The following is a 24,990-nucleotide window of genomic DNA, read 5'->3' as shown; positions in this document are numbered from 1 at the left end:
CATGAAGTAGTATTTCCTGGAGGCCATGGTGGCTTTGCGTGACAGGAAGCTTGATGGCCAAATAAAACCCTCTGAGGATTAATCATCCAAGAATTCATGAGCACTGTTGTTGTTTGTGTATATATTTTTTTCTTCCAGAGCTCCATACCATTACCAGAAACTATTCATTAATCTATTTAACAAATATTTATGAAGCACCTGCTCTGTATCGAGTTCATTATGCCAGGCACTGAGGCGACCAGATAAAAATCTCTTCCCTCCTTGGACTTATATTTCAAAGGAAAGATCATCATGATAAAAACATTAAGTGGAGATAAGTGAGCTATGGGGCAAGGGGCAAGGAAAGCAGAGAAGCTGGCATTTGGGGTATGGGGAGAAAGAAATGATGGGTCTAAACTGGGTGGTCAGATAAGGCCTCATTGAAAAGGTGGCCTTTGAGTAAAGCCCCAGAGAAAGTGAGGAGTAAGTCATATAGCATCTGGGGGAAGAATGTTCCAGGTTGAGGGAAGAGGAGGTGCCAAGGGCCTGGTGAAGAAGCAGGCCTGGTATTTTCCAGGAAAAGTAAGGAGGCTGCATGCAGTAGAGGAAGTGGAAGGTACCTGGGGGCCTGACTAGGCAGCTTCGAGGTGGCCACTTAAAGGACTTTGGCTTTGCTTTGAGATGGGAAATCATTTGATAGTTTTAAGAAAAGACTTGTTTTAAACAGTTCATTTGCGACGTTGAGAAAATTCTGTAAGGAGGCAAGATTGGCAGTAGAATGATGAATTAGGCTACTGAAATAACTCAGGTGAGAGAGAACCAGGCTTAGACAAGAATGTCAACCGTGGAGGTGGTGAAAAGTGGCCGGGTTCTGAGAATACCGTAAAGGCCATGGGCCAACAAGAATTGCTGACGTGTTGGATATGAAGGATATAGATAATGAATCGTTCTTATATGATCCTTGGAGAGCTTCTAGATGTAGACTTGTTTGCCTTTATCTATAGTTTTCTTGATTTTTAAAAATTTATTTATTTATTTTAGAGAGAGAGGCACAGAGACAAAGTGCACGCATGTGGGGAGAGGGGCAGAAGCAGAGACTGTCAAGCAGACTCCCCACTGAGTGCAGAGCCCAAATCAAGGCTCAGTCCTAGGACCCCAAGATCATGACCTGAGCTGAAATCAAGAATCGGACACTCAACTGACTAAGGTACCCAGACAGGTGCCCCTATGGTTTCTTTGATTTTGTAAACTTTGGTTGTGTTTCCCAGCGAAGCCTTCACTTTTCTAGACTGATGGCTTTGAAATTGTTCTCATGCAGTAACCGTCTGTCCTCACAGGCATTCGGCTTGCCCTCCTCTTGACTTCCTTCAAGTTTGTTAGGATGGTGTGTAGAGGAGTTCAGTATTCCCGGTGAGCTATTATACCGTCTCTGGATGTGCGAATTCATAGTACATCTATCTAGAAAAAGAACATATTACTACTTTTCCCTCCTAGTCCCATGTTCCTTCCTCCCTCCAAGGCCTGGGCAGTGTATTTAAATGTAAAGCTGATCAGTCTCAGTACGAATATGCTTTATTTACTTAATGCGTAGTGAGTCAGGATTCCTTCAGTAATTCTAATAATAGTAATTTTAAATTATATTTAAAAAGCCCTATTGGTAGCTCAGAACTGTTTGAGTGCATTTATCCTTATTTTCTCATTTAACTTTCACAGCCATTCTCTGAAGTAGGCACTAATGAGGAAACTGGGTTTCAGGGAGACTGGATGCCTTGCCTAAGGTCAGACAGCTAGTACATTTTATCTCTGGGATCTGCGACTAATTCTGTATCTACTGCATTCCTGCCCTCAAGTTTGGTATCCTTGGTGTGGCAGTTAATTTTATGTGTCAACTTGGAGGGTGTTTTTGGATCAGATTAACATTTGAATCAGTGAACTTTGTAGGAAGCCAATTGCCCTCCATAATGTGGACGGCAGTCATTCAACCAGTTAAAAGCCTGAATAGAACAAGGGACTGGCCACCCTGAGCAAAAGAAAATTCTTCAGCAGATAGCCCTTGAGACTGGATCTGAACATGGGCTCTCCTAGGTCTGTGCCTAGCTTTGGACTGGAACTGCACCACTGGCTTTCCTGGGTCTCTAGGCTACTGGCACACGCTGTAGACTTGGCGCTTGCCAGCTTTCATAATCAAGTGAGCCAGTGTGTAATTTCCACGTATATTTTTATACACATGCACACATTCACACATATGCACATCCTATTGATTTCATTTTTCTGGAGTACCCTGACTAATACACTTGGAGTTATATTTTTAAAAGGTATATTTACTTATTTTAGAGAGAGAGAAAGAGAGCGAGCTAGCAAGAGAGCATGAATGGGGAGAGGGGCAGAGGGAGAGGGAAACGGGAAGCTGACTTCCCACTGAGCATGGAGCCCAATGGGGGGCTCATCTCAGGACCCTGAGATCATGACTTGAGCTGAAATCAAGAGCCGGACACTCAACCGACTAAGCCACTCAGGTACCCTGTAGTTATTTTTAAGTTTTGGTTGGGTAGGAGTTACCTTTTAGAGTGTAGTTATCACCAGAGATTCAATTTAGGACGGTTGAAGTCTAATGGTACAGCATCAGCAACTTGCTGGGATATAGAATTTCTGCCCACGTAAGAGCAATATTTGTCTTCTCTCCATCTTGTCCCTATGCTAATTTGGATCCAAATTATGAAGCTCTCACACCAAGTATGACACCATTTCTATCCTTTCTAATGATGACCACTCTGCATAGCACCACTGTGTTAATTAAAAACAACCCATTTCCTTTTATTCCTTTTTCTGCTTAATGACCTATTATGCATTTCCCTTTTCATCAAGTTGATAGAACATTTTCTAATAGTTTTTTTTTTTTAAGAATAATAAAACTGTGGTTAATTCACTATTCTGGAAGTGTTGTATGATGTTCCAAGTAGAAAACTCAAACCATGGTTTCTAATTACTATTGGATATGAAACTGCAACATTTCCCTTTATAGAGTTTTTAGATAAAAAACAAATAAAACAAAACTTTACCCCCTAGGGGATATTATCCTCTCCATACACAGGTATTTAAGTGAAGTTTCCAGGATATTGTTGCATTCCACCCACCATTTAAAAAATTTTTTTTGCAAGTCTAGATTTTTAGAGCAGATATATTTTTCAAAGGTGACCAACTCTGGATATTCTCAGTAGAGATCAAATATTGGAATAAGAGAAAATAGGGAGAGTATGAGAAAATGGACAAGGTTCTGTATTGTTTTAAAAAAGATTTTGTTACAATTATAATTTTTATTTGCGCAACGATGCAAGGGGAAAGGCATTTTTCTTCATTGTCATAGTCAGATGATTAAATAGTCTAAAGTCTATGAATAAACAAAACTTAGTATCATCTATCAACTGTATAATGAATAAATACACTTTACCACAACAAACAAAACATACATCATAACCTTGAGATTAGCAGTATATGACACTGCAGCTTAAAAAGTCAGAATGTCATAAGAGAATTGTCTTATAAACATAGTAGTTGGGATTTAATTTCCTAATGCTAAGACACAGATTAATTAAATATAAAACTGACAGAATTGGACCTTGCCCCTAGCCTCGCTATTAATTATATCCTTACTGTTTTGAAGTATCAGACTGGCATGTATTCTCCAGCCACCTTTTCTATTCGTATGACATAATGTTAAAGGCCAGCTCAGTGCTCTGTATTCTAAGCATTTTGGCCAATAATTCAGTCGTTCATTCTCTTAAAGTTACTGTTACTGAAATGAGTTATCTCTGATTACAACCCATTTAAATGGAAAAATATTTGAATTTTTTTTTTTAAGTTTCCAGAAGAGCTTTGGCCTTGTACATCAAGCAGAGTGAGACACAGAACAAAAGTGGCTTATAAACAAACCACTTGGGTTTGATTTTTTGCTTTGTAACTTCTCCATAACTTACAATATGTTTAACTCTTGTGCACTTGATCTGCCCAAACCGCCTTTTGTTTTACCTCTAAGAGTTGCTGGGAGAACTAAATAAAATAATTTATGTTGGGATAAAGTGACATAAAGCAAATTGTAATGATGCATAAACAATTAGTCCTGTAAGATTATGGACTGCTATAAACCCAGGATTCCAGGCTACGGTTTGGGATCCAAGGTTTATAGCCTGAGGTCTATTGCCTGGGATCCAGATTTCATCTGCTGCCTAAGTTCAAGTTTTATTGGAATATAGTCTCACCGATTCACCTATGCATTGTCTATGGCAGCTTTGACACTTCAAAAGCAGACTTGAGTAGCTCTAGCAGAGACTCTGGCAAACAAAGCCTAAACTATTTTCTATCTGACCCTTTATACAGAAAGTTTCCCGACCCCTGCTAAAACTGGTATTGAGATCACCATTAAGTAAATAGTGAGCATTCTCTTTCCACATCTTTTGAAGATTTTGCAAAGTTGGAAATATATTGACATTTGAGAGGAGTTCTGGTCCTACGTCTATAAAAACTGCAGGGAAAGAAAGATAAAACAATAACCAATAATAAACTAAGAGCTCCCGCCCCCAAACTCTATGGCAGACTAGAACGTGTATGTCGCTAGAGGCAAGGGAACTCCAAGCTCACTAAGTTTGGAACTTGCTGTTAAATTTGGCATCACTGATTTTCAAGTGGTTCCAAATGCACCAGAATGCTTTCTTCCGTAGTGATATATATATGTGTCTCTTTGCCTGAACTGCATGATGAGTATTAATTAAGGTACCTTTCTGCACGGACCTGTTCCTCAGGGAGGAAGTGAACACGCTCACAATCATTTTGCTATCCTGAGATTTGAAAAGGAAGTGATGAACGTAAGGGTCAACATTCCATTTTATTAGATTTAAAGCTGTCTTTTCCTGTACCTCAGACCAAAAATCTTTCTCCTCCCCCAGCTTTTTTTCTTTTTTTTTTTTTTTAATTTTTATTTATTTATGATAGTCACAGAGAGAGAGAGAGAGGCAGAGACACAGGCAGAGGGAGAAGCAGGCTCCATGCACCGGAAGCCCGACGTGGGATTCGATCCCGGGTCTCCAGGATCGCGCCCTGGGCCAAAGGCAGGCGCCAAACCGCTGCGCCACCCAGGGATCCCTCTTTTCTTTTTCTTACTCTACCATAGTCGAAGTACAGAATAGCAGTTAAGTGCACAGACTTGGCACCCAGCACTCTGGTTTTCATGTCCTGCTTCTGTCACTACTAGTTGTGTGACCTTGAGAAGTCACTTAGCCTCTCACATTGCACATTCCCAGGTCCTCACTCATTAAACAGGGATAATGATGCTACTTTCCTTGTATGATTGTTGAAAGGATTACATGAGTTAATACATGCAAAGTGCTTTTAACGGCATTTGGCTCATAGAGAGCACCACAATGCAATTTGCTATTATTGCCATCATTGTAGTGCTTAGCTTTCTTCAGGAGGTATTTGTTCCAAAGCTTGAGACACTTCAAGTTGTGTTCTTCGGTAAGATATGGCTCACACTTTTAGTAAGAGAAAAAACAATTACACTCCTGTCAATTGATATGAATTCAATTACATGAATATGAATTCATACAGTAGATATTATTTACTTAATACTGTACCAGATTACTAGAGATAAAAAAAAAAGCTGATATCATTCCTGCTCTCAGATAATTTACAATCTAGTAGAAAAGATAAAATGCACAAACAGGAAACTAATAGAGACAAATTCAGCTGCATCAGCCTCATTTTCTGATCATCCAACTTCTAATTATTGATCACTTATTCTTGCCAGATTCTATACTTGGCTATTTTACATACATTACCTCTGTGAATTCTTACACACTAATCTTGGAATGAGATGTTATTTTCCTTGTTTAACACATGAAGACATTGTAGTTCAGAGTAGTTGTATGACTTGCCCAGGGTCATACATTATGCAGTAATAGTCTGTGCAGACAGCCATTAAACAATACAATTTCAAAAATTCTTCCTCTCCAGATATCTCAGCAGTGTTTTAAAAAATGCTGTTAATTTTGTTTTAAAGATAAATCCTGTTTGTTTGAGTGTTGGTGAGGAATGTTGAAGAATGTCAAGGACACGTAGCCTGTCCCTTTATATAGACTTACTATAACACTGAATTTAGTCAGCTTCAAAATAAGTAACAGCAACTAATGCTATGGGCTACATGCTTTGGAAGTTAAAAATAAGAATATGGAAGGTTGGAAAAAATTGATGGGCAGATTTTGTGGAGGTTTTAGTGATAATTTTTGTGATTATTTTAATTCAGCACCATTGCTTTTCTTTGTGTTCAAAGACCTGCTCTTGAAGATCAGACATACATTTAAATATACCCCAAAGAGCCTGTAAATGTCACTCTGTTATCCCATGTGGATATATTTTGCTTTATACAATAGATGTCTTTTTAAAATAAATTGAAACGTGATCTCTTGGCATATAGTGGGTGCTTAATAAATAGTAGCTAATACAAAGAATGAATGAATATATTTACATTGAATTTACATTCTAATTTTTGAGCTGCTTTATTTTCATTTCTGACTGATATTTAATTGGTTGTGGCCTTGCCACTCTAACTTTAATTATGTCTGTCCCAGTAGACTCTATAGCAAGTAGTATTAAGTGAATACACACTAATGTGTCTGAGAACTCAGTATTCAAATAACTCCAGAGTATATCCCTTCGAAAAATAAAGACTTGTGTAAAAGACAAAACAGGACATACCTTGATTTATCTCGTCTCTAGCCTCAGTGTTCTTAGGAGTTTTATTTTCTAGAATATTAGAGTAAGATTGAGCAAGCTTGCTATTAAAATGGAGAAAAATAGAAAGGCATATTTGTGCATGGGTTGGCACAATTTCCTCAGCTGTAAAAGAGTATGTAGGGAGAAGATGTGATATTTTAAGGAATCTGCAATCATTTTTATAATGTTATTGAGGGCTTGATATGAAATGGAAGCACAATATTATCAATTGTTCCCTTAGTACTGTGTTTCTCCAAGTGAGCTTTGAGACGTACCCCCATGGGGATCACCTGGGACATCTATTAAAATGCCCTTTTCTGGCCCTATCCCAGATATATCGAATCAAAATTTCTGGGGTCAGGCCAGAAAACATATTTTTAACAAGCATGCCAGGATATTTTTACACACATTATGAGTAAGAACCACTTTTTCTGTCCTAAAGAAGGCTGAAAAACAGATTAGCCAGACTCATTACATTTTCTGAAACTGATATTTGAATTATATGTTTAATAATATGAAATCTTTATTATATATAAAAAATATATATATATATCCACAGCATCAGAAATCCTCCCTATCTAAAAAGTTGACACATTAAATAGAATATGGGATAGTCAGTGAAGAATGAAGAACCTAATTTGAGTGAGGATATACTGATTAACATTTATCTCTGAAATTAAGATACTGTCAAGTTTTTTTTTTTAAAGATTTTATTTATTTATTTATGAGAGGCACAGAGAGAGAGAGAGAGACAGAGACACAGGCAGAGGGAGAAGCAGGCTCCATGCAGGGAGCCTGACGTGGGACTTGATCCCGGGTCTCCAGGATCACACCCTGGGCTGAAGATGGCGCTAAACCGCCCAGCCACCCGGGCTGCCCAATATTGTTTTGATTGGTGTATCTTTACCATTGCCAGGGTTAAATGTGAAGGAGGGAGAATTTTAATTCTGGCAGGTGACAGAATTAGTAGTCTCTAACTCCTATAAAAGCTGCTATATTTCTTTCTAATAAAATCAGACATGTTTGGCTTCTGCTCCATATCTTCATAATTATTATGCAACATTTAAAAGAATAAATATGGTTGTAGTGATACAAATAAAGTGATAAGTCAGTGTCAGCATACAATATTCTCTCTTCTAAGGCCTGACTTTGGCCATTTTGTTTTGTTTTGTTTTCACTGACACGTAGAATGATTTTTGGCAACCTCCCAAAATCAAAGGAGACGATGATGCTGTGTTTATGATGTTAATGTCATAAGTACCTATTGGTATTGATGTTGCATTGGGCTATCTGCTTTGCATATTTTGTCATTAATGCATTTTTTTTTTCAGTGACTCTCAAAATCAGCTTCCAAGTAGCTATTATTACTGGGACTTGCAGATGAGAGATGGCTATTTAGAGACATTAAATAACTCATTTCATGTTACACAGTTCCTCAGAGGCACAGTTGGGTAACAAATTCAGACACACCTGAATCTAGAGTGTGAGAGCTTTAAGATGCATCTTGCCATGTTTGATAACCTGTTCATAATTTGGTAACAGGATAGCGGCATGGGACTTTAATGAGCTAAAAAAAAACAAAACAAAACAAAAAAACCCTATCTCCCCTTGTGCTTAATCTCTTTGTCTGCTTTTTTACCTCGTTAGTCTCATTGGCCAACCTGGAGAACTTGTCATATTTGACTTACATATTTGAAATCTAACATGCCTGGGGTTTGCAGACATGCAATGGTGCGTTTTTGTCATCTAGAGCTATTTTTGAAGATTCGAAGACTAGAGCATTGACATCATCAGGGCAAACTGAGTAGACCATAAATGATTTTCAGGTCTAGGGTAGACTCTGGAATCTGTGTGTGCTACAGAAGTGCCTAAATTATGGTAGGCTGAGCTTCATCAGAAGTGACATAACGATTGTGGCCCTGGGCCTAGTTCCAGTGTTGTTCCTGCCTTGGACAGGCTCAGTGTTCTATTTCCTGTCACAACGTAGAGAGGGGGGAAAAATCTCTTTCTCAGGAGTGAAACTTTCAACCAAGTATCTGAGTAATAATCCTGAAATTTTTCCAACTGGAATGAAAAGCTGACTGAACTCTAAGGAAGTCAGAAGGCAATTTGAGGGAGGAAGGTTAGAAAAGAGGAGCGGAGAAAGTCGTGATTTCTGGAACGGAAAGGATTGGGACAGGCAAACTTACATAACTCCACATTCTGATGAAAACCAGCTGAGTGTGTGACCTGGAATGGGATTCAGGATATGTACAACTAAAATAAATATAATTGAATAATTAAGAAAAGAATGATAGGTAAAATAATAGCCAGTGAGTAAGCATATGGAAACCTACAGCATGTTGTTTGAAAGAAGATTAAAAAAAAACAACTGAACCAAGCCAACCAAACAAACAAAAACAACAGAACGCTTCAGAAAAGACCCAAAGGCAGATTTTTTGAATTATGGCAATGTATAAAATGAGGGAGAAGCTTTCAGTGGCTTATGATACAAAGTTTGTAGGGCTTGAACACCAACAGAAATTAAATGTCAGCGGCTTTCCAACATTGTGTAACTGTTAAACCCATGGTGTCATTTTCTAGGACTAATTTCTGCTCAGCAGAGAATGTAAATTTCCTGTTATGACACTCAGCAAAGACAAGATCTGTCCTTTGGAAGACCATATGAGATTTTCATTGTAGCCGGCATTCCAGAGAGGCAGATACGTTTTTATTAACTTCTTTGAGTAGTAACTTGAGGTTCAGGACCACAGTTTAACTGAAAGACCAGGCGTGCCTTGTTCTGGAGGCTCCAGTGGATTCATTTACATCTTAGAGATCCTTTAAAAGAGTAGCTACCAAGGACATTCTCTCATTACCCAAGGGGCTTGATCTAGAGAAACAGAGCTAATTTAACAGGAAGTTTTCTAGGGAAATAAGTTGTTTAGGACCAATCTTAGTGTGATTCTTTGGCCAACATTATCTTCACTTGTAAGTAAATTTGCGAAGTCATATATGTGAAATTTGTTTTGATGGAGGAAAAAAGAGCCTGTTTTCTTTTTAGGTAAACAGCTATAGCTTGTTCTATAAATAGAATTTGTACTTTCTAGAAAGATCAGCTAAAATGAAAAAAAAAAAAAAAAAGACCCGAATCACCTATTTATATATTTTAATTCTGTATTGACGCATGGTAAAGGACTATATTTGATGCTAGGGAGCAATTATCACAATAAGGTGAATTTGCCATTTGCAAATATATCAGAGATACAACATGTGATGCTCAAAGATAAGTGTGTGCCAGGTCATCTGGATCATTAAGTACACATTTCTCTAAGTTCTAACTCAGAAGCTTGAACAATAAAGTAATTATTTAAAATAAATAAATAAATAAATAAAGCACACAAACACATGAAAAAAAGAAACAGAAGAGAAGGCAACAGTAGGCAATGAATTTTCGCGAAGATAGAAGATTGAGGGCTGAAGCTGATTTAGGCAAGATGCAGCAGAGGATACTGCAGAAAGGGGATTAAATTTGCTCTGCAGAACTCCAGAAAGGAGGCACCAGCTACTTTGAGAGACATGAAAGAGGCATGGCAATGAATACAAAGGGTCTGCATATGGAACAGTTAGGCTTCCTGGGTCATCTTCCCAACATGACCCTCCTCAGTGACCCTGATTCTTACTTTCCACAGCCCCCCACCCCACCCCCCCAGGCTAATTCTAACTTTTACTCATGACTAGAGGTTCAACTTCTTTTGAAATTGGATTAGAAGGTGTCTGATTTTAGGTACTCCAGACCCAGTTAGGGGTAGGGGCAGGTTAAGTGATGAAAATAGGATGAAAGATTAACTGCATATTAAAAGGTAGGTAGCCAGTTTATCACTGTGCTCTAATGTGCTTGTCCTTGTACAAGTGCTTCCTTTCTGTTTCTCCTTTCTCTCTCTTTGTGCATCTCTCATTCTCTCATCTTCTAGAATGCAGAGAGTTAGAAGGACACCCCCTCCTCCTCCTATCTCCAGGTAAAAGTCTGGAGAACTTTACTCTGAAAAAGCAGAATGGCTGTAAAAGAATAAAAAATAATGTTTAAATTTTGAAATTGGTGGAATCTCCCACAAAAAGTTTAGCTTGTCACTCAAGGTTCAACACTTAACATGGCCTGCCCTAACACATAGAATTTCCCATGAGTGTTTTAAATATCTTACTCTTAAACATATAAATACGTAAGGTTAACAGCTAATAGAGGAAAGTCTCTGACATGAAAGAGGAAAAACCAAAATAATCTGTAAAATGGAACTCTTAGGAGCAAAATCATAAAGGAAGCAGAAAATACATTTAAAAAAAAAAAAAACTCTGCCGTAAGAGTCTAAGAACCAAAGATATTCTATCTATGAAGCTAAACAGGATTCTAAAAATAAAGAAGCAATAAAAGGAAGGAGGCTTTAGATATACAACATTTAAAAAAAGAATTCAGTAGTCTGTAAAGTTGAGTACATCTCCCTGCAATTAGAACAAAAAGATAAGAGATGGGAAACAAGGAGGGGATGGAAATAACTAAGAAAATAGTAAGACCAATTATGGAGATCTAACAACTAGTCAGAGAGAGAGAAACAGAAAATGGGGGTTGGGCAGAGAAATTATCAAAGAAATTATACAAAAATAGACTATGCTATTGTTAAAGAAAGGTCTGCATGTTCAGAGAGACTACCAAGTGCTCATAACAATGACCATGAATAAATTTATGAGGAAAAAGATATTACTTAGCATACAGTGTTGTCTGTTGCTGCAAAGGCCAAAATAATAGTGGCTGAAATAAGATGGAAATTTGTTTGTCTCTCTCAAATATTAGTCCAAACATAAGCAGCGTGGCTGCTTCATGGTATTGAGAACCCAAGCTCCTTTTATCTTTTCTCTTGCCATTCTTAAAATGTGGCTTCCTCGGTTGGTTGGATGGCTACCTTAGCTCTCACCATTACATCTCTTTACAGCTATCAGGAAAAAGAGAACGAGAAAGTAAGGCCATTTCCCTCCCTTTTTTTCAGGGCCCACTCTAGAAGCTGTATATAATTTTTGCTCACATCCGATTGGTCCAAAGTTATACACATGGTCATCTCGTCTACAAAGGGAAGCTGGGAATGACAGTTTGTAGTTTGGGGACCCCTGTGCCTCATTAAATCTTAGAGCTCCTACTACTAAAGGAAAACAGAAGACTGTATTTAATTAAAGAGCAACTACAGCCTTTAACACATGGAGAGATAAAGAAAAGAACTTAGAAACTCACACAGAGAGACAAAAACAATAAGTAACATAAAGGATAAAGGAGAATATTATTTGATTTCTCATTGGCAACACTTTAAGCTAGAAGATGATGGAGCAATTCTTTGAGATGTATGGAAGGAAAAGAATTTTCTTCCTATATAAAAAGAAAGAAACTAACAGATGTGAGAGTTGGAACAAAAAAGTTTCAAACCTGCAAAATTCTCAGAAACAAATTCTCTAAGAAATATACTAAAAGTGTTTCAGCACAATGGTAGAAAAATTTTTAAAAAATCATAAGAGAAATCTTATACAGGAGAATCATGAAGTGAAAGCCCAGCTGAACAGGAGGCCTCTCTATAGAGTAATGAGTCCAGATTGGAGCAAATCTGAGCATAGGATTTATTTTAAGCTTTAGATGCCTACAATTCAAGATGTGGTATAAAAGGAGTTCTCACTGCTATGAGAATGGAGAGTTTCTAAGGCTGAAAGTTAGAGCCTTGAGCAAGGGAGAGATTTTCTGTGGGAATGAGACTGGAGATGCAACATGCTTAGGTCCTTCAGAGACCTGGGACACCATAGATGGGAAGATAACATTAAGGTAGAAACCTCAACAGGGCTAAGAGAAAAATCAAAAGCAGAGAGGTCTTGTTTGGAATTCTGGGAAGACACTGAGGCATGTGAGAACAATAGAAGACTCAGAATTTGTGTGGGCAAAGATAGGGCTTGACTACCTCAAAATTTCCCTCCCATGGAGAGAAGAGTGGAACAGCACATAATTTTCCATGCCATTCCTTTGAGGGATGCTGAAAGTAGTGCTGGAGGGTGAATTTATCTAGATGGCTTGGCAAGGCAAGAATTAAAGTCCTGTGTGCTTGAGGGGACTTCACAGGCAGAGTATTAACCAGGAATTACAGCCAGACCACAAAGTATCTCTTCAGATTGAGTTAGCAGGGAATGTGCTGAATTCCCAGGGTGTGTGGCTGAGTTCCCTTGAGGCAATTATGGCAGTTACCTTTTTAGAGAACAGACCCTCAGCTGAGTTTGAGAGAATTGTGTGTGTTTATGTGTGTATGAGAGACTCGTGTGTGTGTGTGTATGGGAGAGAGAGAAATGACATCAAGGAATGGCATATTGAGAAATGACGGAAGTGGGGAAATGCACTTTAACTTATTTACCCTTGTATTTCTAGTGCTTGCCATGGTGTCTGGACTATAAATATTTGTTAAGGAATGGGAAGGAGCACCGAAAAGAGACTGAGAAGGACCAAGAAAGAATGAATACCAAAGATGAGAGAAAATAGTTGGGCAACATATCCAGTTTATGATATTTTATGATTTTCTTATTAGGAATGTATTATGATGTTGCATTTTTACAACATTAGGCATACATGGCAACATTACTGTTTGATATTTGACCCAGGAGCTAGATAAATCTAGGCTTACATGGATTCAACTCTTAGGAAGGTGATTTCCCATTCCTGCTGTGTATATGCTAATTAGTTAAGAAAATGTTTCTATTTGAATGTGGATTAATGGTCAGTGAAAAATTACATAAATCACCCTTCATTTGATTTGAGAAACAAATATTAAAAGATGGAAGGAAAAATTTTGTTCCAGGTGTGAAACTTAGGCCCCAAAAAGCTAAGATATATGACAGAAAAATACCAGCCTGTGTATCAAAAATAGTTTTCTCCTGAAAGAATAAAGACTACAAAGCAGTGTTAAGATTGTTGACTGAAACACAAATTTTAACAATGAGGATTTGGAGAGAATAGAGTTTAAGCTAATAACTCAGTCTAGGCAATGATCTTAATCGTATATGCCAGAAATAGAAAGAAAAATGTTATTACAGAATTCTTCTCTCAGTGGAGACTAAGGAACCCTAAGGATTTTATGAGAAGTCTACTGTACTGAGATTTTTTTTTTTGTCTAAAGAGTTTGCAACTCCAACCCCATTGAGATTTGCTCATCAGTAGTTGATAAACCTTCGATACATTTTGACAATAGAATACAATAATAATTATTGTACTATATGTATTTGTAGCAGCCTCAACTATGATATACAGAAAACGGGGAAAAGAAGCAATCATTTTGTGCACTTTATTAACTCATTCATTATATGAGGTGGCACTGGTTATATCAAGATTGTACAATAATAGTCTATTCTAAAATATGGATTTTTTTTCACAAAACAGCATGAGTGTATCATGCCAGAGTAATATGAATGTGCAAGAATATCCATCATAGAATAATAAAGGAAGGATAAAATCATTTTACAAAATGAGACACAGAATTCATTTGCTCAAGTAGCTGCCAGTTGGTTGTCTGATAAAAGAGCTAATGCTAAAGAGTCAGGCTGTAGACCTGCGTATTAGTAGTAAAGATGGCATTTCAGTGTTTGTGGGTGGTATGCCACAGGCACTACCCCGTGTGGAGGAGTGGAGGAGTGGACTGCTGAATATGTTAGCTCTGCCTGCAGTACCGGATTCTAATTCCAGCAGCTTCACTTGTGCGATCTTGACTATTCCTGGCATTTTACCTCTCTAGGCTATAATGAGCCATAGCTTCTTCATCTGTAAGATAAGAGTGTTGGACAAAACCTTCTCCCGCTTTGAAAATATTATCCTACTATGGTTTGAACAAAAGTGAGAGACACAGTTAATAACCACAGCTCTAAGGACTGACTATCTGCTGATCATTTTCAGGAGCTCAATCTCTACCTTACAGGAAGTACTATGGAAAATGCTTACAAATAATTGTGTAAGGGATGTTTGAGAAGGAAAAAGAGACTCAGTGTCAGTGACTGCTGGCTTTGTGAAAATAATGGGGAGTAATAGCATCTATTGGTTAACCTTGGCAGTGTTGTACTGTGGGGACATCATTTAGAAAGCTTTCCCTGAATTAAAAAGCAGGAGGGAAGGATCTTGTGGTAGAGGAAGCTGAGTGAGGGAGTGAGAAACCGAGTGCAGAGTGTGTGTACAAGTGCATGGTTGTGTGCACGCACATGCTGACAGCTACATCCCTGTGTACGCATGCGCATTCCCCACTAAGAGATAGACACCTAGCTAATCGACAGTTCCTTTGCTTTCCCAGTTATTGCTTGGCAGAAGTTTTACTTGAATCCTAAAAGTTGAAGAAAGTTCAGAATTTTTTTTCTGGTGAAGCGAAGATGCAGATAAAAAGTTTCCTATTGATCTCAGACCATTGTTACAATTACAGGATTTAAAAATCCTGGGTTTTAAGAATACAGTTGGGAATCTGTCAATCTTTTTAAAAAGCTAATGTCTTTATGTCCTTTCTGCTGCATTGGGCAGGTAAAATATAAAGTTAAAATGACGATGTAGAAAAACATCTTTTAAAATAAATTATAGCCTGCAACAATGCACCAAGTCAGATGGAAAATTTAACTCCTGAGCAATTAATTGGTCAGAGATACAGTAAGCTAAAGATTATGCAGGTTTGAAGGAAGAGTGATGGAGTTTCAGTTCTTAACATAGATTTTGTATCACAGAGATATAGTTTGAATTTTTTCCCTATCTTGTTACCGACTGTTTGACTTTATAGGCTATTAATGTTTTTAAGCCAAAATTTTCCCATATGAGAAAAGAAGATTATATAGTGGTGTGAAACATGAAAAGATTATGTATGGAATACACCTAGCACAGCGCCTGGCACATGGTAAGTGGCTGATAAATGTCGTTACAATCTTTTTTAACACTCATCCCACACAATAGGTGCTCAAGAAGCCTTTGTTGAGACAGGAAACAACAAATGTTGGAGAGGATGCGGAGAAAGGGGAACCTTCTTGCACTGCTGGTGGGAATATGAACTGGTGCAGCCACTCTGGAAAACTGTGTGGAGGTCCCTCAAAGAGTTAAAAATAGATCTGCCCTATGACCCAGCAATTGCACTGCTGGGGATTTACCCCAAAGATGCAGATGCAGTGAAACGGCAGGACACCTGCACCCCAATGTTTATAGCAGCAATGTCCACAATAGCCAAACTGTGGAAGGAGCCTCGGTGTCCATCGACAGATGAATGGAAAAAGAAGCTGTGGTCTATGTATACACTGGAATATTCCTCAGCCATTAGAAATGACAAATACCCACCATTTGCTTCAATGTGGATGGAACTGGGGGGTATTATGCTGAGGGAAGTAAGTCAATCGGAGAAGGACAAACATTATATGGTCTCATTCGTTGGGGCTATATAAAAAATAGTGAAAGGGAATAAAGGGGAAAGGAGAGAAAATGAGTGGGAAATATCAATGAAGGTGACAGACCATGAGAGACTCCTAACTCTGGGAAACGAACTAGGGGTGGTGGAAGAGGAGGTGGGGGGGGGATGGGGTGACTGGGTGATGGGCACTGAGGGGGGCACTTGATGGGATGAGCACTGGGTGTTATATGTTGGCAAATCGAACTCCAATAAAAAATTTTTTAAAAAATTTATAAAAAGAAGCATTGGTATAATGAATGTTTCCTATGATCATAGATTCAGGAAACCCAAAATGTCATGTTAATTATTGGCATGGTTAATTGCCACTTCATAAAAATTATTAGGCCCTTACCAGTCCAACAAAGAATATAGCATCATGTCTTCTTCTGTTGAGTCTTCTGGAGGTAAACACACACCATACCTCATGAAGGGGATGAGAGTCCTGGGAAGTAAAATTACATGTATACCTCCAAAATATTGCAGGTTTAGTTCCAGATCACTGCAATAAAGCGAATATCACAATCAAGTAAGTCAAATGAGTATTTTGGTTTCCTAGTGCATAGAAAAGTTTAATTTACACTATAGTTTTTTAAGTGTGCAATAGCACTATGTCTAGAACAACAATGTACTAACCTTAACCGAAGAGTACTTTATTACTTAAAAATACCAATCATCATCTGAGGCTTTAGGGAGTTATGATCTTTTTGTGGGGGTGGGTCTCGCCTCAGCGTTGATGACTGCTAACTGATGAGGGTGGTGGTGGCTGAGGGTCGGGCTGACTGTGACAGTTTCTTAAAATAAGACAAGTGTCGTTTGTCATGTCAGTCGACTATTCCTTTCATCAACATTCTTTTTTTTCTCTAGCATGTGATGCTGTTTGATAACATTTTATCCACAGCAGAACGTCTTTCCAAATTGGAGTCAGTCTTCTCAAATCCTGCCGCTGCTATATCAACTAAGTTTATGTGATATTCTAAATCCTCTGTTGTCATTTCAATATCTTCACAGCATCTTCACCAGGAGTTAATTCTATCTCAAGATAACACTTTCTTTGCTCATTCATAAGAAGCAACTCCTCATTCATGAAAATATTATCATGAGATTGCCAGTGTTCAGTCACATCTTCAGGCTCCACTTGTTCTCTTTCTCCTTCTACCATAACTGGAGTTACTGCCTCCAGTGAAGTCTCAAACTCGCCCAAGTCATTCCTCAGGGTTGAAGTCATCTTCTTCCAAAGTCCTATAAATGTTGATATTTTGACCTCTTCCTCTGAATCCCAAACATTCTTAATGCCATCTAGAATAGGAAATCCTTTCTAGAAGGGTTGACTTTGACCATATTCATAGAAGAATCACTATCTATGGCAGCTGTAGCCTTAAGAAATGTATTTCTTGGGACGCCTGGGTGGCTCAGTGGTTGAGTGTCTGCCTTTGGCTCAGGGCGTGATCCGGAAGGCCTGGGATCGAGTCCAAGATCGGGCTTCCTGTGTGGAGCCTGCTTCTCCCTCTATGTCTCTGCCTCTCTCTCTCAGTGTCTCTGATGAATAAATAAAGTCTTTTTAAAAAAAAAGAAATATATTTCCTAAATAATAAGACTTCAAAGTAAAAATGAGTCTTTGATCCATGGGCTGCAGCACGGAAGTTGTGTTAGCAGGCATGAAAGCAACGTTGATCATGTGGTATATCTCTGTCAGAGCTCTTGGATGACTAAGTTCATTGCCAATGAGCAGCAATATTTTGAAAGCAATCTTTTTTTTCAGAGAAGCAGTTCTTTCTCAATAGTGGGGCTTAAAATATTCAGTAAGACATGGTATAAACACGTGTGCTGTCATCCAGGCCCTGTTGCTCCATTTCTCGAGCACAGGCAGAGTAGATTTAGCATAGTTCCTAAAGGGTTATAGGATTTCCAGAATGGTAAATGAGCATAGGCTTCAACTTAGGGCCTTACCCTAACAAGAGAGTCGACTTGTCCTGTAAAGCTTTGAGCCAGCATTGACTTCTCCCTGGTCATGAGGTCAGTCTTCTTTCAGTATAAAGCTATTTTGTTTACGTTGAAAATCTGTTGCTTGGTGTAGCCACCTTCATTAATGATCTTAGCTAGATCTACTGGATAGCTTGCTGCTGCTTCTCTGTCGGCACTTGCTGCTTCACCTTGCACTTCTACGGTATGGAGAAGGCTTCTTTCCTTAAACCCCACGAACCAACCTCTGCTAGCTTCCAACTTTTCTCCTGCATCTTCCTCACCTCTCTTAGGCTCCATAGGACTGAAGAGAGTTCGAGTTAGGGCCTTGCTCTGAATTAGGCTCTGGCTTAAGGGGATTCTGTGGCTGGTTTGATCTGTCTAGATCACTAAAACTTTCTTCATATCAACAGTAAGGCTGTTTTGCTTTATCATTTGTGTGTTCTTCGGAGTAGCACTTTTAATTTCCTTCGAGAACTTTTTCTTTGCATTTATAACTTGACTAACTGGTGCAAGAGGCCTAGCTTTCAGCCTACTTTGGCTTTAGACATGCCTTCCTCACTAAACTTAATAATCATTTCTAGCTTTTGATTTAAAGTGAGGACATGTGACTCCTCCTTTCACTTAAACATTAAGAGCCATTGTTGAGTTATTAATTGTCCTAATTTCAATATTGTGTCTCAGGGAATAGAAGGCCCAAGGAGAGGGAGAAAAATAGGGGAACAGCTGGTCAGTGGAATAGTCAGAGCACACACAAGATTTATCAATTAAGTTTGCTGTCTCATATGGTGCGATTGTGGTGCCCCAAAGCAATTACAGTGGTAACACCAAAGATCACTGATCATAGATCAGCATAGCAAATATAATAATAATGAAAAAGTTTGAAATAGTCTGAGAATTACCAGAATGTGACACAGAGACAAAGCAAGCATATGTGTTGGGGAAACGTTGTCGATAGACTTGCTAGATGCATGGTTGCTATAAACCTTCAATTTGTAAATAACACAGTATCTGCAAAGCACAAAAAAAACCAAAGCACAATGAAGTGAAGCAAAATAAAATTAGGTCTGCTCCTGCAAGAGGAGCTCAGGATGTAGAGACTTTGACAGAGAGCGGGGCTAGTGGGAGGTGGATAGTAAGAGAAGGAGGCTTCAGAATCAGTGGAGGTGGAAACTAAGGAGAATGTGAACATGACCAGTCACATAGCACCAGCTCAAGACCCATTCCTTCCCTTCTTTCCCTCTTTCCTCCTTCCCTTCCATTCCCTTTTCCTTGTCTCTCTCCCTCCCTCCCTCCCTCCCTCCCTCCTTTTATCCTTTGCCTCCTACTCCCCTCTACCCTCCACATCTTTACTTCTCTCCCTTCTTACTTCCTTTTCATAACTGCCCCCCCATTCTCCTTCCTCCTATTCTCAGCAGGTGACTTACTTAGAAAGAGACAAGCCAAACAGTTTGACTATGTCTTATGTTGGGTAGGCACTTTGGGATCTAGATGTAATTTCAAACTGCTTCCTGTGAAGCCTCAGGTTTCTATTAGATGCTTCTGTAGACTTTCACGTTTAATTCAACTAAAAGTTGTATTTCATTATTTTAAAAAACTGTTACCAGAACCGAAGCAAAACCAACTCTACAATGTAGAGTTGCCCATTTGCCCATTTGCCCATTTGACTCTACAATGTATTTGCCCATTTTTAGCACTTTAGAGACTATCGAGCATACCATGTACGCAGAGTTTAACTTGTTTTCATGCAGATTTTAAACTCCGATTCCTTTTGCTTATTTATACATATATTTGACCTTCCTACAAATGTGTAATATAGTAGGAAGGAGGGAGCTTTTCTCTGGTCTTTCCTTGAATTCAAGCCTGTACATGTCTGTTCATGTAAAATGATACCAATGAGTTCAGTAGTTCAGCACATGTGTATGGTGCTCCAGTAAATGCCAGGCAAAGCTCAGGCACATCTGCTCATTCAAGCTCTTATCATGGCTTATTAGACAATTGTGCAATAACAGGTGAACTCTACACACTGCATCATGACCATACTTTACTAACAAAGTGTCAGATGTTACTTGCCTAAATTAAATAGGCACATAAGTGTAATTATTAAATTTGAGGTGGAATAATTGGTGTTCAGACTAGAAATCGATTACTAATTAAAAACAGGAAGTTTCAAAGAAAATAGAATTTCATGGCTAACACTGTGAAGATTATAAGGATCAGATGACACAAGTCAAGTTATACCAGCCCCAAATACACTGTCTCTACACAAAGTCCTCATTGTGTTGTGAAATTAAAATTTGCAGAGTTCTTTGTTCTGAGAATTCTGACATGTTTTGAAGTTCTGAAATAAAAGATTGACTATAAAAAATAAGCCTCCCAGCATCTTTTAGTACAACTTGAAACACCACTTAATGTTCGTGAAAAAGTACACTTAAAAATGTAAATCTGTCAATAAAAAAACGTATAGCACCATTTGAAATTATCATGTAAGTAAGAGGAAAGCACAAGATATCAGGAAAATACTCATTCAACCCTATGCTATTGATTTTGCTACAGTCATGGTAAATGAGCAAGCAATGCGTATACACTTACTGCCATTCCTTTAAAATACTGTGTGGAAAGGATACTAAGAAGCTGCTCCTGAAGAATGTTTATTTCAAAAAGTGAATTATGTGAAACCATTATAATTCAATTCAAGGTATGAATACTATGTATTACACCAATTTGTTGGTAAGATAGGACCAAACAAGTAAACACAAAGAATATACATTACTGAGTAAAATCCTTGAAGCACTTACAACAGGGAACATGTTTAAGTTTTATTTTAACTTAAAAAATATTCCATCAAGTAAGTTGTCAAAAATGGATTGGTGTTGCAATTAATATTGAGAAAGTAATGGTTGGAAAAACTTTAGGATTTGTAATATAGGAGCAGTTGCCAAAATGAGTTCAAATAATTGTGGTATATTGAGTAGACAATCACTTGCTATGAAGCAGCTTAATAAGCGTCTTTCAAAACAGTCTTTCATTTTTTTTATAAAAACTGCCAAATTTTAAAGGTGTAGTTTCTGTAAATGCAGATTTTTTAGCAGTGTGTGTGTGTGTGTGTGTGTGTGTGTGTGTGTAAGGAGTTCCAAAATTCCCTTTTCAATTGAAGTTACTTCTACCAAAGCCAAGTGCTGATACAAATCTTTCAAGTGAGGGATCCCTGGGTGGCGCAGCGGTTTAGCGCCTGCCTTTGGCCGAGGGCGTGATCCTGGAGACCCGGGATCGAATCCCACGTCGGGCTCCCGGTGCGTGGAGCCTGCTTCTCCCTCTGCCTGTGTCTCTGCCTCTCTTTCTCTCTGTGTGACTATCATAAAAAAAATAAAAAAAAATAAAAAAAAAATCTTTCAAGTGAGACAAGAAATCTTTTTTTTTTTTTCCTTCCTGGTAATAGCACCATTAACAAAGCGTCTCTTAGAACATGGTTTTGCTTGCTTGTGTCTCTTGTTGACATTTTTTTGTTGACATTTTTAATAAGCTGAAGAAACTCAATATGACAATGCTAGCCTGCCATGTTAATCTCATTTACAACTACCTATAAAGTTAGCAATAAAATTGAAACAAAATTTGGATTCAGTATAAAAACAAGGTAAATTAAAAAAAAAAAACAAGGTAAATTTGATTCTTATAAAACTGAGTAAATATGTGATAGAGGTGGGCATGGAAATGTATGAAATTCTTTAATGACATTATTGACTATCTCAAAATATTTCAAGATATGTGTATAATGTATATGCACATATATTTACATCAATAAAATTTTAAACTTGTTGAAAAAACCATCAAATGTAATTCTGAGATATTATTTACTCACTTTGCAAACACAAATTTTGTACTATTCTTTCAAGATTATGTATGTGTTTAATTGAAGACTTCTGAGGTTACTAAGAGTGATGTTAAAATAATTTACTCGGCATCTGTGTAAATCAGGATTTTCTGTAGCCCATGCAACCAAAACAAATGCAGAAATAAATTGGATACTCAGGCTGAAATCAGATTACAACCATCAGTTGTGGTGCCTGGTTTCAAGGTTTCATGTACAGTCCAGTAATCTTATTTTCTTATCGATTGTCTTCCTGAGTAAATATTATGAATTCAAACTTATAAAATAAATTCATACTGGAACATCATTTGTATATTTTTTATACTGGAGTGTCTGCCCAATATTTCATTTTGTTTCATTTCGCTTTTCTCTTTCTTTTCACTTTTGTTACTGTGCTTGCCTTTCATTTATATTCATTGAACAACTATTACATATTCTGGGTTCTGGAGATTTAAGGGCGAACAAACCAGAAAATATCTCTGATTATATGGAGACTATCTTTCTTTAGGAAAAATAAAAATAAAACTGCTATTAAATTTTTGAAAACTATGACCCTAGAGTTTCATTTCTAGAACAAGGAGGATCCAACCTGAATCTGTAGATTCTTCTTTTCCTATAGATGCTTTGTGGAGCAGACTTCCTAGAGATGTTTGGAACTAAGCAGTGAGCAGACTTCAATATAAAGGCAGACTACTGGTTATATTTCGTTCAGAGTGAGTTGCTCAGAACCTTGACTTTTTAAAGTCTGAGCTTTTTTTGTGTGGGGGCAGAAGGAAATAACAAAACCAAATAAAACTATATTATTTGCAAGCTTTGCAAGTTTCCAAAGTACACATGCAGTAGTTGCAGATTGTAGTTTGTAGTAGTTTCAAAGGTCTGAAGATGATCTAGAAAAATCAATCAACAAGTATTAATCAACAATCAACAAGTATTAATTAACCACCGGCACATTCCTAGGTATTCTATGAGAAATAAGAAATATCAGGTATTTTCTCTATCCTTTAAGAAGTTTGACAACTAACTCTAAAAGAAAGCTAACCATTTTTCATATCAGGCTCAAATAGATAAAACTATCTGTAAAGGGACACTTAGAATGGAAAGATAAATCAGATGTTCCTTTTCCTAAGGCTGGCTGTAGTCAGAAGTTAACTGTAGTACAACATGGAATATAATATGGCCATAAAATAAAGACTTTCAAGCAATGTGCCATTGACTTTAAAGCCATAAGATTTTGAAAAAGAAGAAAATGTGGGCTAAAGTGGTTGGAAGAAAATTCTTTAGAGATAGAAGGATACCATTTGGGTCAGTGGTATGGTCGAGCTGGCTCATGCCATCTCCCAAGCGCCTACCATGGGTATTTTCCCCCCAATTCTACATCGAGTTGACATGTTGGTGGCCGAATAGTGGTCACAGTAGATAATACTTACAATGTAGAGAATGGCAAATACTACAAATCATGCTTTTGTGTGTTTTTTTTTTTCCTTTTAGTGGAGAGTTGCTTGATAAACATTAATCAGTATACTGCTGGTCTATTTGGATGCATAGTAGAAAGACAGCAGTTGGGGAGTGGAATTCCATTTGCTGAATAGGATCATTGATCTGTGTTAGGCCATTATTGTCTAATAATCTTAGCAAATTGTTGTGCGTGAAATGGATAACTTGGAAAAGTAATAAGAAAAGAAATTCTTAAGCCAGACCTACTCTGAGGTATTCAGTTTCCCATGAAGATATTCCCTTGTGCCCCTGTATTTCCCCAGGAATGTTCTAAGCCATCTGCTCCCCATCTATGTTCCACTCAGAAGTGCCTTCCCTTCACTCTCCTTCATCATTTGACCCTTTCTGAGTTCCTTTCCCTAAAGCGTTTGTTTTATCACATCTTGTCAAAGTGTCAATAGCTTGTAAGGACTCAATGTGGGAAGCATTTCCTTGGATTATTCTTTAGAATCCAATAGATTTGGGCTCAATCCTGGGTCTATTTCTCATTTACTCTGTGATACGGGCAACTCATTAAGTGAGTCACCTTCAGTTTCCTTTTTTATTAAGTAGACTTAATAATCTCTTCATAAAATAGGCATAAATGAAATAATATATGGGTGTAGAGAACCATTCCTGGCAGCCAGTAAGTAGGAGCTATCATTATTTTGTCTGGTGTTATATACAAATATAAACAAAAACACACATATTTCTAGCTCTCCTGGCTCCCCAACTTTTTTCTTTTTAAAAATTGAGATATAGGGGTACCTGGTTGGCACAGTCGGTTAAGCATCTGACTCTTAGTTTTGGCTGGAGTCTGTTCTTGGGGTCATGGGATCGAGCCCCATGTGGGGCTCTGCACTCAGTACGGAGTCTTTGTGGGTTTCTTTCTCCCTTTCCCTCTGCCTCTCCCCCTCCCCACTGAAATAAATAAAATCTTAAAAAAAATAAAATAAAATCGAGTGTAATTGACATATAACAGTTTTGGGCATAATGATTTGATATTTATATATTGTGAAATGATAGCAATAAGTCTAGTTAACTTGTATTTTACACATATAGTTAAATTTTTTTGTGTGTTTAGAACTTTTAAGACTTACCCTCGTAGCAACTTTCAAATATATAATAAATTATTCTTAGCTCTAGTGCCTTTACTGAACATTACATCCCCAGGACTTATTTATTTTATAACTGGAAGTTTGTTATCTCTTGACCCCTTCACCCATTTGCCACTCCCCAACCCTGCCTCAGACAGCTACCAATCTGCTCTCTGCATCTATGAGTTTGGTTGTTCTGTTTGTTTGTTTTAGAGTATACATATAAGTGGAATCATATAGTATTTGTCTTTCTCAGTCTGACACTTCATTGAGTTTAATGCTTTTAAGGTCTGTCCATGTTGTCACAGGTAGCAAGATTTCCTTTCTTTAATGGATGAATATAGATAGATAGATAGATAGATAGATAGATAGATAGATAGATATATTCATATATATA

At 37.8% G+C, this 24,990-nt stretch overlaps 1 long non-coding RNA gene across 14 annotated transcripts in view; it reads left to right on the top strand.

Moving 5' to 3' along the window:
- LOC112640998 (uncharacterized) overlaps nucleotides 1-24,990 on the top strand; it is a 297,942-nt gene that overhangs the window by 114,421 nt on the left and 158,531 nt on the right. For 2 of the 14 annotated variants that reach the window (XR_007411563.1, XR_007411564.1), the window contains exon 2: nucleotides 1,021-1,186. The exons of the other annotated variants lie outside the window; for them this stretch is intronic. This is a non-coding gene — a long non-coding RNA (uncharacterized LOC112640998). The remainder of the gene's footprint in view (nucleotides 1-1,020; nucleotides 1,187-24,990) is intronic. 14 annotated transcript variants of the gene reach the window in all.

This window comes from Canis lupus, chromosome 6 (assembly GCF_003254725.2).
Source record: "Canis lupus dingo isolate Sandy chromosome 6, ASM325472v2, whole genome shotgun sequence".
NCBI classification, from domain to species: domain Eukaryota; kingdom Metazoa; phylum Chordata; class Mammalia; order Carnivora; family Canidae; genus Canis; species Canis lupus.
Note: the sequence above shows the minus strand (reverse complement) of the source record. Positions and strands in the feature narration are given on the sequence as shown.